Source organism: Conger conger, chromosome 14 (genome assembly GCF_963514075.1).
Source record: "Conger conger chromosome 14, fConCon1.1, whole genome shotgun sequence".
NCBI lineage: Eukaryota > Metazoa > Chordata > Actinopteri > Anguilliformes > Congridae > Conger > Conger conger.
In genome coordinates this window covers 45,370,229-45,386,306 of record NC_083773.1, presented here as the reverse complement: position 1 = coordinate 45,386,306, position 16,078 = coordinate 45,370,229, and the positions used below count along the sequence as shown (strand labels likewise).

The following is a 16,078-nucleotide window of genomic DNA, read 5'->3' as shown; positions in this document are numbered from 1 at the left end:
CATCCATAAAACCCTCCACAATAAAACACAGTAGAGATTCTGGAGGAATTATAATTTGGTGTAGGTCAGAGCTTGCAAAATTAATTACCAAAATTCAAATACAAAATTCACATAGTTGGCTCAAAATTCAGAAAGAGATATCTTCCTGTGTGCAGTCTACATTCCCCTCAGTGCGGATCTGTGGAGATCTGAATGCCCGAACAGGATCACTCCCTGACATCAAGGTAGCATTCATGTATTGGGACAAAATTTCCCGCAAGACATAACTAATCACCAAAGAACAAGCTCTGACTAACAGGTAAACTAAAATGGAAGGAGTCTGGGCCTGTGCATGGTCAGTGGTCGGATACGAGGGGACTCTCTGGGGAGATGCACCTATCACAGACATGGATCCTTTCTCTTTCAGAGCATTTACTGTCAAGCCACTAAACCCTCTGTCTGATCACGGCCAAATTACTGTGTTTCTGAAAAGCACAGAAACTAACACCACCACACACACACAGCCCAGTAACATTACATTACATTATTGGCATTTGGCAGACGCTCTTATCCAGAGCGACGTACAGTTGATTAGACTAAGCAGGAGACAATCCTCCCCTGGAGCAATGCAGGGTTAAGGGCTTTGCTCAAGGGCCCAACGGCTGTGCGGATCTTATTGTGGCTACACTGGGGATTAGAACCACCTTGCGTGTCCCAGTCGTTTACCTTAACCACTACACTACAGGCCGCCCCAAACTTCAAAAGCTGTTAAAACTTCCAAAATCATACAGATGGGCTGAAAACATACAGAACAGTTCCAGAAAGCAATTGGCACCCAGAAAAACATTACCTTTCTGAACACTCACAGTAAAGAAGGAGTCAATCTGGCAGTAAAAAATATCAATGACATATTTAGAAAAACAGCATAAAAATTTTAACTGTCAAAGAACAGACCAAAACATCCCAAAGATAAAACCTGGTTCGATGCAGAATGTCAAAATATAAGGAAAGAACTTGTGAGACTCTGAAATACTACAAACGTACGCTCAGAACCAAAAAGGCACAAGACACTTGCAAGCAACTGACACTAATCGAGGAGTCCATAAACGCAAACCGATTCTGGGAAAAATGGAAAAATCTCAAAGAAACTAATAAAGAAGAATTGGCCATACAAAATGGAGAAATATGGACTAGCCATTTCAAAATCTTGTATGAGACTATAACACCAGGTATACACCAGGTACCACATGAAGGAAAAATGTCATAAATTAGAATTGGCAATAAAAGACAAGCAGAACCCTTTGGACTCCCCCATTACTGACCATGAGCTCAGAGAGAAACTTCAGGTGCTCAAACCTAAAAGAGCAAGTGGTCCTGATGGTGTTTTAAATGAGATGCTGAAACACAGAGGAAGTGGTCCTGATGGTGTTTTAAATGAGATGCTGAAACACAGAGGAAGTGGTCCTGATGGTGTTTTAAATGAGATGCTGAAACACAGAGGAAGTGGTCCTGATGGTGTTTTAAATGAGATGCTGAAACACAGAGGAAGTGGTCCTGATGGTGTTTTAAATGAGATGCTGAAACACAGAGGAAGTGGTCCTGATGGTGTTTTAAATGAGATGCTGAAACACAGAGGAAGTGGTCCTGATGGTGTTTTAAATGAGATGCTGAAACACAGAGGAAGTGGTCCTGATGGTGTTTTAAATGAGATGCTGAAACACAGAGGAAGTGGTCCTGATGGTGTTTTAAATGAGATGCTGAAACACAGAGGAAGTGGTCCTGATGGTGTTTTAAATGAGATGCTGAAACACAGAGGAAGTGGTCCTGATGGTGTTTTAAATGAGATGCTGAAACACAGAGGAAGTGGTCCTGATGGTGTTTTAAATGAGATGCTGAAACACAGAGGAAGTGGTCCTGATGGTGTTTTAAATGAGATGCTGAAACACAGAGGAAGTGGTCCTGATGGTGTTTTAAATGAGATGCTGAAACACAGAGGAAGTGGTCCTGGTGGTGTTTTAAATGAGATGCTGAAACACAGAGGAAGTGGCCCTGATGGTGTTTTAAATGAGATGCTGAAACACAGAGGAAGTGGTCCTGATGGTGTTTTAAATGAGATGCTGAAACACAGAGGAAGTGGTCCTGATGGTGTTTTAAATGAGATGCTGTAACACAGAGGAAGTGGTCCTGATGGTGTTTTAAATGAGATGCTGAAACACAGTGGCACAACATTTAATTTGGTTCTGAGGGTAGGTTTCTTTCCTGACATCTGGAATCAAGGACCCATAACCCCAATCTTAAAAAGTGGAGATAAATACCACTACCGAGGCATTTGTGTGAACAGTAATCTGGGGAAGGTTCTTTATAGCATGATTCATTCTAGACTTCCTTAATAAGCACAATGTCTTGAGTAAAGTCAAACTGGATTATTACCAAATCACCGCACGTCTGACCAGAATTACACCCTGATTGATAAACATGTTAACCAAGATGAAAACAAAATATTTGCTTGCTTTATAGACATTCAAAAAGCATTTGATTCAATCTAATAAAGGTTTATTCTCCAGAATTATTGAAAGTGGTGTAGGGGGTAAAATATATGACATTATCAAAACAATGTACACACAATGTATAACTATTTAGGTTTGAAAATAAGTTCCACAGGAAATTTCAACCTGCCGGTGAATTAACTGAAAGAGAAAGCACGCAGGGCATTCTATGCCATAAATCCAATTAGAAATTCCGATCACAATTCGGCTAAAACTATTAGAATAAGTAATTGAACCAAGTGCCCTATATGGCAGTGTAGTGTGGGGTCCTCTTACAAAGCAAGATTTTGACCAATGGGACAAACAGCTAATTGAAACCCTGCATGCAGAGTTTTGTAAAGATCTCTTACAAGTACAAAGAAAAACTACAAACAATGCATGCAGGCCAGAATTAGGCCAATATCCAGTATTAATCAAAATACCAAAGAGGACAATCAAATTTGGGAAACATCTAAAAAATAGCAACCCCAACTATTCCCATTATAAATGCCAAGAGCTGAGCAAAGGAAAGAGTCCCCTCACACAGCTGGTCCTGAGGCTCAGTTCATTAACCACCCCGAACACCTTAAAGCCTCAGGACAGCATCACCATGAATTCAATCAGAGTCAACCAAATGATAACACAGCACAAACAAAACAGCATCACCTATTGGGACACACAGACTGAAACACAAAGCAACATGCATTGCTATTTAGCCCTAAATAGACAGCACACCATGGCAGATTATCTGACCACGGTGACTGACAAAAGACGAAGAACCACCTTGACGAAGTACAGGCTCAGTGAGCACAGCCTGGCCGTGGATGAAGTACAGGCTCAGTGAGCACAGCCTGGCCGTGGAAAACTGGCCGACATCGCCGAACACGGCTTCCCCAGGAGGAGAGGCTGTGTGAGCACTGCTGACTCAATGAAGCTGAGACAGAGCTGCATTCTCTCACCGTGTGAAAAACACATGACAATTAGAAATGTATACTTTCCCAAAATTAATCAGCAACACCCCCAATTTAATAAACTGCCAACTAACAAAAAACCTCCCATGCTATCAGGAGAAGAGAAGAAGTGCCGTCACCTGGCGACGGAATACATCTTAGGGACAGGGAGTGACATGAAGCAACATACATTTTATTATGATTATTAATGTGTATATATGCATGTATATGTATATGTATATACATATATATCTGTGTATGTGTATATATGTATATATATTTATATATATATATATATTTTTAAGTTTTAGTTTAATGTATGGTTCGTGTTCACTTGTTTCTAAACATTCATGCTCATCATTCAGATATTGTTCAATGTGAAATTTATGTTTTATATTTATATGCTTTGGCAATACAAGCTGTAATGTTCTGTCACGCCAATAAAGCAATTTGAATTGAATTGAGTGAGTGAGTGAGTGAGTGAGTGAGTGAGTCAGTGAGTCAGTGTGTGAGTGAGTCAGTACCTGAGTGTGTGAGTGAGTGAGTGAGTGAGTCAGTGTGTGAGTGAGTGAGTCAGTGTGTGAGTGAGTCAGTACCTGAGTGTGTGAGTGAGTGAGTTAGTGAGTGATTGGTTGTGTGAGTGAGTGTGTGAGTGAGTGTGAGTGAGTCAGTACCTGAGTGGGTGAGTGTGTGTGTGTGTGTGTGAGTGAGTGAGTGAGTGAGTGAGTGAGTGAGTGAGTGAGTGAGTGAGTGAGTGAGTGAGTGAGTGACTGGTTGTGTGAGTGTGATTGATTGGTTGTGTGAGTGAGTTAGTGAGTTAGTGAGTGAGTCAGTACCTGAGTGGGTGAGTGAGTGTGAGTGAGTTAGTGAGTGATTGGTTGTGTGAGTGTGTGAGTGTGTGAGTGAGTACCTGAGTGGGTGAGTGAGTGAGTTAGTGAGTGAGTCAGTACCTGAGTGGGTGAGTGAGTGTGTGTGTGTGTGAGTGAGTCAGTACCTGAGTGGGTGAGTGAGTGAGTTAGTGAGTGAGTCAGTACCTGAGAGGGTGAGTGAGTGAGTGAGTTATTGAGTGAGTCAGTACCTGAGTGGGTGAGTGAGTGAGTGTGTGTGTGTGAGTGAGTGAGTTAGTGAGTTAGTGAGTTAGTGAGTGAGTCAGTACCTGAGTGGGTGAGTACTTGCAATTAATTAGCGCCTTTCTGCCCCAGGCCACATATGCACATATAATCATATTTCCTTCTGCATGTACCCAGCTGACTGACAACCTTCTCACGATGTTGCTGCAATGTAATGGCAATGTTACAACATTAACAAAACATTCCAATAACATTGTGAGGACATTCTGTGTTAGCTGGGTATAGGCACAGTTCTCGGACCTTCATACCCAGTATCATATCACAGTGCATTGCATGCCTTTTATTATGTTTAAAAATAAGTTGTTGTGGCAGCAGTTACATCTTCTCTTTATAACAACAAGCCTCTCCTCAACAATTATGTCACATGAGAGCTGACCATTCAGGAAATATCAGCTGAATGCTTTGGCTAAAAGGCTGCTGATCAGCCTGTTTTTTGAGAGACACTGTCTTCAGAGAGACATTGTGTTTGGTGTGAACTACACAACAAGCTGGTGGCTGCTGTGGGCTTCCAGAGTCGACAGATCTGGAAGACCTCATAACTCGTTGTTATGGAAACGGCTGTTTGATTTCTCTTTGTGTGGACTACACATTCTATTCTCAGAAACAATCTGAGAGGATTTCTTTGAGCCTTTGTTAATGTAAACTCACCGGTCTTGACTCTTCTGCTGTTGCGGTTTTGATTTGATTTGAGCAGGGCTTCAGGGTGTGCTACGTGAACTTGTGCTGGGTTATGTAGTGAAGTAGTGGTGTGTACGTGTCATCACTGTGAGAGCAGGAGTGTGTACGTGTCATCACTGTGAGAGCAGTAGTGTGTACGTGTCATTGGAGTGAGAGCAGTAGTGTGTACGTGTCATCACTGTGAGAACAGTAGTGTGTACGTGTCATCACTGTGAGAGCAGTAGTGTGTACGTGTCATCACTGTAAGAACAGTAGTGTGTACGTGTCATTGGAATGAGAGCAGTAGTGTGTATGTGTCATCACTGTGAGAGCAGTAGTGTGTACGTGTCATCACTGTGAGAACAGTAGTGTGTACGTGTCATTGAAGTGAGAGCAGTAGTGTGTATGTGTCATTGAAGTGAGAGCGGTAGTGTGTACGTGTCATCACTGTGAGAGCAGTAGTGTGTACGTGTCATCACTGTGAGAGCAGTAGTGTGTACGTGTCATTGGAATGAGAGCAGTAGTGTGTACGTGTCATCACTGTGAGAGCAGTAGTGTGTACGTGTCATCACTGTGAGAACAGTAGTGTGTACGTGTCATCACTGTGAGAGCAGTAGTGTGTACGTGTCATCACTGTGAGAGCAGTAGTGTGTACGTGTCATCACTGTGAGAGCAGTAGTGTGTATGTGTCATTGAAGTGAGAGCAGTAGTGTGTACGTGTCATCACTGTGAGAGCAGTAGTGTGTACGTGTCATCACTGTGAGAGCAGTAGTGTGTACGTGTCATCACTGTGAGAACAGTAGTGTGTACGTGTCATCACTGTGAGAGCAGTAGTGTGTACGTGTCATCACTGTGAGAGCAGTAGTGTGTATGTGTCATCACTGTGAGAGCAGTAGTGTGTACGTGTCATCACTGTGAGAGCAGTAGTGTGTACGTGTCATCACTGTGAGAGCAGTAGTGTGTACGTGTCATCATTGTGAGAACAGTAGTGTGTACGTGTCATCACTGTGAGAGCAGTAGTGTGTACGTGTCATCACTGTGGGGGTCCATCTCAGGAACAGTTCCTGTTAATGTTATCTGACTGGGTCGTATTTCTACCTTAGAACCCTAATGTGAAAGGGTAAAGGGTACCTCACAGTGTACCTGCCCCAGTGACAACCCATTGTACCCTGATAGGTCAATTTTCCCCCATTTTGTCTGAGAGTGCAGCTATGTAAGGTAATAAGCACTAGGTACACTCTCAAAAATGTCTCCAAAAGGAACCCTTCAGTTCCACTGAAGAACCTGATCAAAATGGCTCTTTGTCTGGGAGCTTGCACACTTCACACCTATGACACAGGGTTCCGTAAAGAGCTGGGTTCCTCCATGGAGACAAGCCAAACAACCCTTTTTTTAGGGTCATTAATTGTGATCTAAACGGAGAGAGACAGAGAGAGAGAGAGAGGGAGAGAGGGAGAGACATGGAGAGAGAGAGAGAGGGAGAGAGGGAGAGACATGGAGAGAGAGAGAGAGAGAGAGAGAGAGAGAGAGTACTCCAGCTCCCCAAAGACACTCAGCTCCACAGCTCCACAAACAAAGATGAGGGCGGCCATTTTTACTCCCTGATTCTGCCCCCCCCCCCCCCCCCCTCACTGTGATTGGACAGGCACACAGGTGTGATGGGACAGGGCCCACAGGTGTGATGGGACAGGCCCACAGGTGTGATGGGACAGGGCCCACAGGGCGTCCTTCATCAGATTTAGCGCCCGGAAGGATCAAACGGGAACCATGGTTCACGGAAACCGAAGGTTAATTTGTTCTCTCGCCTCTCGGTGAGACAAGATGGCGCGCTCTAGCTCACAACGACTTTCCTTGATTTACAGGTTGATGCCACGTCTCGAGTTGAGTAGGCCATGTCCCAAATCATGAGATTTATCTGAGTTTACGAGAACAATTCTCCTCCTCTCCTTTCATCCCTCTCCCTCCCGTACATTGGCGGTTGGTTGCCAGGTGTGCTATTACCTGTAATTACCTCCCGTAAACCTGGGGTGGGGGCAGTCTTAGTAACCAATAGCAAATGAAGACTCCAGCACACAACCCAACTCGACCACAGGACACCCAGCTGACACGAAATGTTCTCACAACGTTGCTGCCATGCAGTGGCAATGTCATAACATCGCCACAACATTCCAGGAACATTGTGAGAACGTTTTGTGTTAGCTAGGGAGACCTCCTCTGAATGGGAAAGCAGATTTAAGCGCGGCTGGTAGACAGCCTACTGCCAGTGACACCCTTATGAACCGTGAAGACACGACCGTGGCTAGGTGTTCATTCCATTTCAATTCAGGCTGTTCAGGAAATTAATTTAAATTCAGTTCACAAACTGAAAAATCTCCATGGAACGCTGAAAGAATTTTTGAATTCATCAGTTGAATTTCAATAAATTACCTGATTTGACTCAAATGATCCCCAACCCTGGAAGCTAAGGACCTTATTTGTGAAAACTACCTTGGTCAATTCCTGTGTGATGCTAAGGTGAGTAAGCAAAATAATGCAAGAAAGGCGTGATGGCATGACCCAACAACAACAGAATTCTGTGCATGTAAGAAAATATTTTTATCTTAAACAAACGTCACCTCAAACAACAGCAACGCTCACTTCAAGAATATCAGACCATGTTTTTTGAGAAAGGGCAGATAAGACTGCAACAGCTTTTAGAAAAGTACAGGAGAGAAAACAGAGAGAAGCACTCAGTGTTTACTACCGTTGAGCTGCAGGACTAGGCCAGCATGCTAACTTCCAGGGCCGCAGCTGACCTGACCAACTCTCCAGGATCAATGACTGAACATCACTGCCACCGCAGAGCGCTACCTGCGTGGGCTAAGGAATCAACTAAGGTGGGCTTTGAGGTGGTGTAGAGGCTGATCTCATGACCCCATGTGTGCTAAACTGGGCTAGTCATTCTGTCACTAACCTCCTGAGCATTTTCATATTTGGAAATGATTTTGGATGACAAAACCATGTAGCAGTGATTTTTCTTTTAAAAATATTGCTTATCTTTTATTTTGGAAAGTGATCTGTCGAGAGAAAGAGATGAGTGAAAGACAGATTAGGACTTCACAAGTCTTACAGAACTGCAAAATTAATTCATCGACTTTTCGCGGAGATATCGGATCATGCGCGGTCCTGCGCACATGCAAACCGAAAGCACACAACGGGTTTCTTAATGAATAGCCTACAAGTTTGTTTGAGCTTCCATTTTCTCGTTAGGAGCTGTGAACGCCACTGCAGTCAAAACCTGAGCAAGTAGCAACAGGACTCCCCTTTCATAATTAGCCTACATCTGTGATGTAATACATGGCTAAATGGGATGGGTATGTGTATTTTAGGTTAGCCAAAAATAACACGTGTGTGTCATCTTGCCGCCGCTACTGTTAATCTGGCTCCCTCTATCTGGCCCATAAATTGACACCACAAAAGAGTATGCTATACACCACCTGGCTCCAACGGCAAGGCAGAAAACAGCCAATTCCTCATTTGTCAAAATACGAATGCAATCTGAAAACCTTTGTAATGCATAGTCCAGTCAAACCGGATGTAATATTATGTAGCCTACTCGAAACATGGTTCACTTGTCCATAGTGATAGGTGCTCCAAATAAAAACGTGTTTAAGAGTTCCTGTAGGCAAACGACAACGGTTGTGAAATGCCTGAGGAATGTTTGCCATTTCTCTGACTTGGGATTCCCACACGCAAAACAACCGCGGCGAAGTTGAGTCAATAACGGCCTGAAAATCGTTACTCCCCGTCCCGCAGTATACTTATTGAATATTTCATTTGACAAATAACGCTCCAGTGACGCTCTATGCGTGGGTCCTCATGCACTGAAATGGCATCGGTTTGTATAATGCGCTGGCTATTTTAAGAGTGCAGTATTGCGAAGCGCCGTTACCTGGCCACTGAACGCGCAGTCGAGATGTCAAACATCTTGATCAAACGCCAACTTCAATAATCGCGTCTTTCACGACAAGGATATCAGACCACGCTTTTTGGAAAATGGCAGATAAGACTGCAACACGTTTCATTATCGTGTAGATATCTATATAGCTGCCTGTATGGCCATAGCCTAGCGTTATGATTTTGACACGGTCTCCATACAACCTTATACCGTTATGCGTTATTTTAAATAGGGCTCATTTAATCATTTCTTTGCTTGCTATCCTGAATATAAACCCGCGTATAGCAGCAACCTGACCCATCCAAGAACACATTAAAATACATCGCAAAATGATTTGTAGAAAAATGACTGCATAGCATATATCGGTTATAGGTAGGCAGCAGAAACACTGGCGTCTCACTGTAAAGGTAACCACACCAACAGACTACACAGACTACAGTGGCAGCGTTACGGGAAATACATGTGAGGGCGATAGCATTTAGTAGCTATACACGCACACACACAAACACACAATCGGCGTTCCAAATCCGCCTTCCCTTTGTCGAAAGAATGCGTCGCATCTGTCAATTTCTGGTTATCAGCCTACTTCTCGATGCCAGGGCAATTTAATTAAAAAAGTGACCCTATTCTCGACGATCTGAAGCAGCAGCTGGCGTGACTGCATGAATGCGGAGAGAGAGAGGGGAATAGGGGCTGTTTACAGCGCAGCATCTCGCGACCATACCGCTCGGCATCACTGCTTCTATCTGGATGCGGACTGACCGAGAAACACGTTCTCCGCGCAACAAACGCGCTACCTCCACAATCCCATCCGCTACCTCCATCCCCCTCTCCTTGGCACCGTTATTCGGAGGCTCAGTTGAGCGGTCGAAGTGACAGCCCCGACCCGATGTCCCTCACCTGATTCCTGCCATTCAGTTTAACTGCCAGCTTCTCCACCCCCTCCATACGCATGTATATGCAATATGGTGCATACGTGCACGCGTACTAGTATGTGTAAATTATATAGCGTAGACAAGCAGTGGTTTTTGCACATCGATGCATTGCCTACAATATAGGCTACTTACATGTAGCTGACATTTTGATATTGCACGGTTAATAAACGGTACCTGTAGCAGGTTCGATGTAGAGACTCAAAGGCGATGATCCATTGTTGTGGTTGCCTGTTTGTTTTAGTTGTTTTGCCTCTTAATTTGATCCAGTTGTAATCTTCTAAAACCAGGGTAATTATTGAGCTTTCTTGTTCTGTTTATATAATCAGTGTCAACGCTCGCTTCATCTCACCGCATCCACTGGTCGCGGCGTCACAGCCGCGGAGCTGCTTAAAAAAACCTCCCTTCACAATTTCCCCTGACTACCGTTGCCCCCCACCGGGTTTGCTTTCTGTAGCCTATATACTGTCGCGGCGCGGGCTCTTCTTTTCCAGCGAGGAGATATCGTTGCAGCGACCCTCTCTGCCTAAACCCCTTAAGGTTTTATACTGCGGAGTGGCTTACCTACCGAGTACGGAGGGGGGAGGGCGGAGAGAGTCAGCGAAGGAGGCGGTAACGACGAGGGCTATGATGGAGAGAGGGAGGTGGAGTGTAAGAGAGAGAGCGCATTTTATTAATCAACCTACACCCCAACCTTCCCGGCGCAGCTCGTCCAACCAGAGCCCGGCGTGGCGGAAGGTTCCGCCCCGAAACGGCGCTCGAGCAGGTTGATAGTAGAGCAGGTTCGGGAGCGAGCTCCACTACTGTACGTTCCTGAAAATGATGTCATCTCCCTAGCATGCAGCATTGTGCCGGACAGAGGGCAAATTAAATCCGTCCATCCCTATTAACACCCCCTCACATGTTTCCATGTTTATGTGCTATGTGTTATCCCTCAGATCTGAAGTCGCTGATAAGTAACAAGGTTGATCGTTTTTATGAGCAGCTTGACTGATCATAGGTGGCCGTAGGGTCGGTGTCCGTGTGCCCGTTTGTGTGAGTGTGCGAGTGTGTGCATGTCTGTGTACGTGTGTGTCGTGTGTACGTGTGAGTGTGTGCATTTGCGTGTGCGTGTGTATGTGTGAGTGTGTATGTGTGAGTGCGTCCGTATGTGTTTATGTGTGAGTGTGTGTGTGTTGTTATGGTGCTGGTCTTAGGTGCTTGGGGCTGATTGATCTGTGAACAATGTTAGCGCGCCAAGAGAATCATTGACATTTATGACCGTGGATCCAGGTGCATGACTGTCTCTCTAATTAAATCTACTGAAGTACAGCACTGGAATACTGCTGCTACTACTGCTAATCTATTACACACAATACTGCTGTAGTCCTGCTGCTGCTACTGCTAATCTATTACACACAATACTGCTGTAGTCCTGCTGCTGCTACTGCTAATCTATTACACACAATACTGCTGTAGTCCTGCTGCTACTGCTGCTAATCTATGACACACAATACTGCTGTAGTCCTGCTGCTACTGCTGCTAATCTATTACACACAATACTGCTGTAGTCCTGCTGCTACTGCTGCTAATCTATTACACACAATACTGCTGTAGTCCCGCTGCTACTACTACTAATCTAGTGAAAACTGAAAACCTGGACCCTGTACTGGAATTTACAAGGCGTCCTTTGATTTTGTCAGTCTGTTGTTTTTAAATTACATTACATTATTAAATTACAAGGCATTTAGCAGACGCTCTTATCCAGAGTGACGTACAACGAAGTGCAGATCAAACACAAGTACAAGTGTGAAGAGGACCTGAGAGGACAGTACAGTTCTGAGTCCTAGTGTGACCATACAGATATAATCGGAACCCTTGAAGAATACATCAACTTCCAAACTAGCATACCACAGTTGGGACCTAGAATACCCCCAGTACAACAGTACAATAGCTAATACAAAAAACAACAATATCTAAACAACTATATGAGTGCCATTACAGTCTATGGCATATATAAGGCTAATCATGGTGGTGAGTTAGGGAGGGAAAGGTGTCGCCTCAAGAGATGAGTTTTCAGTCTACGCTTGAAAGAGGTCAGAGACTCTGCTGTTCTGACATCCACCGGGAGGTCATTCCACCACCGTGGGACCAGGACAGACAGTAGTCCTGAGCGAGAAGTGCAGGTGTGGCGAGGGGGAGGCGCCAGACGGCACGGAGTGGCAGAACGGAGGGGTCTTGCTGGTGTATAGGTCTTGATAAGGGATTGTTTTTTTGTGTGAAAAATATGGTGAAAAATTGGTGAAAAGTATTTTTATTTTTTATTTAGAAAACATTTAATACAAAGAAATGTGTTTTCTTGGTCTATGTGTAATGTGAAGACAGCTCATAGGCAGGATTTTTAGATTTAAAGATTGAAAGATTGCTCCAAATGATATCCCAAGGAACTTTACCATTACTAATAGATATAACTTTTCTCCAAATTGATTGGATTGCCAGGGGTTTCTCACAGGCTGTGTAAAGGTCCGAGTCTGGTGATTTTATAACAAAAAGTGAAATAAATCAATAAAAAGTCTCCCCAGCAGCCCCTGTGGAATGTGTAATTATACACTGCAGCCTCACAGATGCTGTCTGTGACCCTGGTGGCCTGGGGAAGCTGAGGCCGGCAGGATCTGCGGGATTAAACCCACACAAGGCTTATCCCCGAGTGGTGACATCATGCACAATGAGGGGGGAATCCCCCTTTAACCAGGTCACAGATTGGGTGGGTCCCAGCACCACTCCACCAAGCGGGGAACAACCAACACCTGCACCTCTACAGGGGTGGAATTATAGGTATGAGACAACGTTTTGGCATAAACGGACGAGGTTAGCCCCAATGTAATTCTACCCACATGTAGCCTGGCTACATCCTAAATGCCTAAACAACTTTTCACCAATTTTTCACCACAAAAGTGCCCGCAGAATATTTGTAGACTCTAGACTGTAATCAGTGTGTAATCACACTGCCCAGAATGCCCTAGCTTGTGTCATAATTCTAAGAGCTCTCTGTATTTTAAAAGCACGTCAGCACCACAGAGCCAAAAATACAAGATTTGCGTACAAATTGTGGAACGTCTAGGAATAACAATATGAGTTTAACCCAGGGGGTACTGGTTTTTGTCTTCACCTTAAAACAGTTCAGAGAACCGGGTGAGGCAAGCTACCTGTGTCTTTAACTGCTTTAACTGACCAATGAAGTGCAGAGTGGTGACCAACAGACCCCAATGTTCCCCAGGACCAGTATAGCAGACCCCAATGTTCCCCAGGACCAGTATAGCAGACCCCAATGTTCCCCAGGACCAGTATAGCAGACCGCAATGTTCCCCAGGACCAGTATAGCAGACCCCAATGTTCCCCAGGACCAGTGTAACAGACCCCAATGTTCCCCAGGACCAGTGTAACAGACCCCAATGTTCCCCAGGACCAGTGTAACAGACCCCAATGTTTCCCAGGACCAGTATAGCAGACCCCAATGTTCCCCAGGACCAGTATAGCAGACCCCAATGTTCCCCAGGACCAGTATAGCAGACCCCAATGTTCCCCAGGACCAGTGTAACAGACCCCAATGTTTCCCAGGACCAGTATAGCAGACCCCAACTTCCCCAGGACCAGTATAGCAGACCCCAATGTTCCCCAGGACCAGTATAGCAGACCCCAATGTTCCCCAGGACCAGTATAGCAGACGCCAATGTTCCCCAGGACCAGTATAGCAGACCCCAATGTTCCCCAGGACCAGTGTAACAGACCCCAATGTTCCCCAGGACCAGTGTAACAGACCCCAATGTTCCCCAGGACCAGTATAGCAGACCCCAATGTTCCCCAGGACCAGTATAGCAGACCCCAATATTCCCCAGGACCAGTATAGCAGACCCCAATGTTCCCCAGGACCAGTATAGCAGACCCCAATGTTCCCCAGGACCAGTGTAACAGACCCCAATGTTCCCCAGGACCAGTATAGCAGACCCCAATGTTCCCCAGGACCAGTATAGCAGACCCCAATGTTCCCCAGGACCAGTATAGCAGACCCCAATGTTCCCCAGGACCAGTATAGCAGACCCCAATGTTCCCCAGGACCAGTGTAACAGACCCCAATGTTCCCCAGGACCAGTATAGCAGACCCCAATGTTCCCCAGGACCAGTATAGCAGACCCCAATGTTCCCCAGGACCAGTAGAGCAGACCCCAATGTTCCCCAGGACCAGTATAGCAGACCCCAATGTTCCCCAGGACCAGTAGAGCAGACCCCAATGTTCCCCAGGACCAGCGACCCCTGCTGTATCTGAGGGGAATATTTGGGCTGTGGAGACCTGGCATAGATTTCTATCTTTCTTCACGTTCCCCAGCTCTCTCTCTCTCAGAGGCTCCTCTCTTCCTGTGACTTCGCTGGTCTATTTTCGGCCCGCTCTAACATTTTATATCATTTATTTATTGATGCTTCGCTCCGGAGTGGTTACCAGTTGGAGAAGCTTAATCTGGTCTCTGTGCATGCTCATCATTTCAACAGCTTCAGTTGCTTTTAAGCAAAATTATTTTTTTTCTCACATAAAATTGCCATTCAAAAAACTTTTTCCTAAATTTGGGGTTCCTTCATGTTGAGAAATCCATCTTATGAGCAAATATTTGTATCATTGGTCAAATCCATCCATCCATCCATTATCTTAACCCGCTTATCCTGAACAGGGTCGCAGGGGGGCTGGAGCCTATCCCAGCATACATTGGGCGAAAGGCAGGAATACACCCTGGACAGGTCGCCAGTCCATCACAGGGCACACACACCATTCACTCACACACTCATACCTATGGGCAATTTAGACTCTCCAATCAGCCTAACCTGCATGTCTTTAGACTGTGGGAGGAAACCGGAGTTCCCGGAGGAAACCCACGCAGACACGGGGGGGAGAACATGCAAACTCCGCACAGAGAGGCCGACGGGGATTCGAACCCAGGACCTCCTTGCTGTGAGGCGGCAGTGCTACCCACTGCACCATCCGTGCCACCTCATTGGTCAAATAATTGGTCAAAATAATGATTGAATTGATGTATCTGTGTTTGTAATACATGTATTTACGAAACACAGACACACACACGCATACAGTATAATATTACAGCTGTATAATGCATTATAAAATGTAAAATGTTTTTTCATGTCCATTTCACAGTGTTGCATGGACAGAAGATGAACAGGAGCAGTCAGTTCTTCAATGATGTAACTCTGAGTTTAAGGCTAGAATTGACACTGTCATTGCTGCTGGCAATACAGGTGTATCCTAAATGTAACATCTTTTATATTATATAACTGATGCCAGTTTCCTAGTGAAAAATAATGTACATTATGACTTTGACTTTGATATTTTCCCTTAACTTTTTAAATGTGAGAATCCAGAGTGTTTCTTTTTTAAAACGCAAGCACATCTTTTAGTGATACTATTTTTTTCACTGCTATTGAAAGTTAAGGACAAATGTTGAACTTTTAAAATATCTACCACTATAATGTGACACAATACACATCACAGAGTACCCAAGTCAAATACCTCAGTAAGAGTAAGACTAGGGTGATGATGCTAGACTAGGTGATGATGCTAGGATGCACTCCCTGCACAGCATCACCTGCTCTGGCTGGACCAGGATGTGGGTTCACTGGCTGGTCAGCTGAATCTTCACCCAGTCACACCAGTGCAGGACTGGGCGTATGAAAACATCCAGTCTCACCAGCGCAGGACTGGGCGTATGAAAACATCCAGTCACACCAGCGCAGGACTGGGGGTATGAAAGCATCCAGTCTCACCAGCGCAGGACTGGGCGTATGAAAACATCCAGTCTCACCAGCGCAGGACTGGGCGTATGAAAACATCCAGTCTCACCAGCGCAGGACTGGGCGTATGAAAACATCCAGTCTCACCAGTGCAGGACTGGGCGTATGAAAACATCCAGTCTCACCAGCGCAGGAC

The 16,078-nt window shown here is 45.0% G+C and overlaps 1 protein-coding gene across 1 annotated transcript in view; it reads right to left on the bottom strand.

Moving 5' to 3' along the window:
• Positions 1-10,622, bottom strand: part of map3k12 (mitogen-activated protein kinase kinase kinase 12) — a 42,686-nt gene extending 32,064 nt beyond the window's left edge. Inside the window, exon 1 of the mRNA XM_061220167.1 lies at positions 10,288-10,622. The gene's annotated coding sequence lies outside the window, so the exon portion shown is untranslated. The remainder of the gene's footprint in view (positions 1-10,287) is intronic.
• Positions 10,623-16,078: the final 5,456 nt, after the last annotated feature.